The sequence below is a fragment of the Pistacia vera genome, unplaced genomic scaffold, assembly GCF_008641045.1.
Source record: "Pistacia vera cultivar Batoury unplaced genomic scaffold, PisVer_v2 Contig236, whole genome shotgun sequence".
Classification (NCBI taxonomy): Eukaryota; Viridiplantae; Streptophyta; class Magnoliopsida; order Sapindales; family Anacardiaceae; genus Pistacia; species Pistacia vera.
In genome coordinates, this window is record NW_022196042.1 from 151,484 (window position 1) to 154,470 (window position 2,987).

The 2,987-nt window shown below is 39.1% G+C and overlaps 1 non-coding gene across 1 annotated transcript; it reads left to right on the forward strand.

Annotated features, from left to right (window-relative positions):
- Window positions 1-1,152: 1,152 nt before the first annotated feature.
- LOC116131659 lies at window positions 1,153-1,259 on the forward strand. The gene has a single exon (XR_004128279.1). It is a non-coding gene; the product is annotated as a small nucleolar RNA R71 (small nucleolar RNA).
- The last annotated feature ends 1,728 nt before the right edge of the window (window positions 1,260-2,987 follow it).

Consider the following 2,987-nt stretch of genomic DNA (forward strand, 5'->3'; position numbering starts at 1 on the left):
CCATCCCTGTGAGCATCACCGTTTCCTCATGTTCTAACTTCCTTTTGTTTGATAGGATTTCCTTAAGGAACTTTGCGTAGCTCGGCATCTGCTGCAATGCATCTGCAAAAGGAATGTTAATATGCAATTTTTTAAGTATTCAATAAATTTTGAAAATTGCTTATCCTGATTCTTTTTCTTCAATCTTTGAGGAAAGGCACGGGTGGGTGTAATGTGCCAACCTGGTGGTATCTCGGGAAATGACAATTTCTCCTTCTTCTTTTGCGTTTCTTCCTTTTTCTTGTTCTCTTCCTCTAAACCGCTTGGTTTCACCTCAACAATGATCTCTTCATCAACTTCCTCTTCAGAATCTTCCTTTCCGCTTGCTCAACTTCTTCCAAAACTGTCCCACTTCTCAAAATTATTCATTTGCTTGCTCACGTGGTGTAGTCACCGTGTTGCTTGGTAAAGACCCCTGAGGTCTCTCATTTAGCTTCTCGGCCAATTGGCCCATCTGTACCTCAAGATTCCGAATGGATGCCCCTTGATTTCTAAAATTTGTCCTCGTCTCATTCATAAAACTCGTGGTCTCCTACATGAATTTTCTAAACATGTCCTCCAACTTTGTCACTCTTGGATCTCCCGGTTGATTATTCACCCCTTGTTGGTTATTTGGAACTATCCTATGGTTCCATTGATTATTTTGCTGGTTTTGATTTCCTCAAGCTAGATTTGGATGATTTCTCCACCCCGGGTTGTATGTGTTGGAGTACGGGTTTTTGGTTGCCTCTGATTTCCTGCCAAGTAGTTCACTTGCTCCGATGATGAAGATGACAAAGCAAATGTGTTCCCCACTTGACACTTGCTGCTCACATGGTTTCCTGCACAAAAATCACAAGTTAGTTGAGGTACTTTTACAGAGTTTACCTGCATACTTCCAACTATTTCTAAAGTGCCGTGAGTTAGGCTGAGATGGCTGTGAAGGCATCAACTTCATGAAGACCCGAAGATTTCTTGGTATTACTCTCTCATTGGTCTTTGATAATTGTTGCTTGCCAAAACCTCAAGCAACTCATAAGCCTCCTCTGGTGTCTTATTCTGCAAGGCTCCCCCTGATGCTGCATCCACCATGATCAGTCCATTGTAGAATGTTTGGACTTAAGCAAAACTGGCAACCCATGGTGTGGACATTTCCTTATTAACTCCTTGTACCTCTCCCAAGCCTCATACAATGACTCGGACTCATCTTGTAGAAATGATGTGATATCATTTCTGAGTTTTGCTGATTTAGCTGGAAGAAGAACTTGGTAAGGAACTTCTGTGCTAGATCATTCCAAGTTATGATAGTTCCCGGTGCTAGTGCTATTAACCACCCCTTAGCTTTATCCCCCAATGAAATGGAATGACCTCAATCTAATGGCGTCATCTGATACTCCGTTTGATTTGAAGGTGTCACAAATTTCCAAGAAGTTCGCAATATGCTGATTCGGATCTTCCTTCAAATCACCATTAAATCTTACCAACTATTGATCATCTGGTGATTGTCGGCTTAATCTCAAAGTTTTGGCTTGCACCGTAGGCCTAGTAATACTCAACCCACTGCCATTAACCGTGGGAACTGAAAATTCCCTTAATGTCCTGTTCCTGGTTCTGCCATCTACAACATATTTCTTCTGTTCAACCACGACATCCTCTCTTTCTCTTCTCTCTCTGTTAAGTCTTCTGGCGGTTTTCTCAATCTCAAGATCAACAGGAACCATAGGCTACGTCTCGCTCTTTGCATAAACTACACAGAATTAATGAAGAAAGTGAGATCACAAACCAACTGAAAATTTAACAAAAATTAAAACTTCAATCTAGCTAACTATAGAAAAACTCAATGTTAACTTAAAACTCAATCCCGGCAACGGCGCCAAAACTTGATGCGTGTTTCCTACAACATGCAATATGTAGCAAGTATACTAATCGCACAAGTAATATAATGATGAGTGAGTATCGTTCCCACGAGGATTGGTCGCTAAGCACTAAGTTTTCTACCGTTTTCAAGTTGAAGCAATCGAATTCTTTTGGATTTAAGGGAACAATTAAACTATAACTAAAACAAAATTTACTAAATTAAAATTAAACTATGAAAGAAAGATTTAAATGGGATAAAACAATTCAAACAAACGTAGGGTTTTGACTTCATTCGGACCCTATGGGTTAACCCTAAGGAATTAAGGTAAATTTGTATTCACATGCATTGATTGTAAATCGAACTCTTTAAAGTGTCAAACAGACCTTCTCAGGCTATGTTTTCCTACTCTTCCCTATTAACCTTCTGCAACCAACAAATTGAAAGTTAATAATTCTAAGCTCATTAAGCACAAGAGTCCTAAAATGATTTCATTGGTTCTTGAATCTATCTCTAGCATCCAATACTACAATAGTGATTACCCAAGAAGCCTAATATGATTCATTTCTCAATCTCATCATGTTCATCACATAAAACAAGTAAATGCAGAGTAAACACACAATCAAAGCAAAATCATATGAAAAGAAAATAATCAATAACTTAACCCATAAAAATCCGAACTGCAATCAAAACCCTAACCCAAAATGGGTTAGTTCATGGCTAAATCAACAACACCAATGAAAGAAACGAAAATACTAAAGTTCAACATAATGAAAATAAAAGAAAAGATAAGAAATCTCCCCAAATGACGAATCCCCTAGTTCGAAATCAAATCTTTACCCTTGTTCAATCTCCAAAATTCCTCAAAATGAAACTAAGGAGATGTAAAAAGCTGCTCTAACCCTATTCGAAGACTCCCCCCAAAAAGGCTAAGTGTTTTCCTTTATGTCTCGCCCCAAATTCCTCAAAAAAACACGCAAAAGTAAAACTGTGCATTTTACAAAACTGGAAATTACAACCGTCGCCGCGGCAAAGAAGAAATCTCGCCACAGCGAAGAAAGAAGCAGACTTGGTGCGTGACTGGCGCACTTCACTGCGGCGAAGAACAACCTTC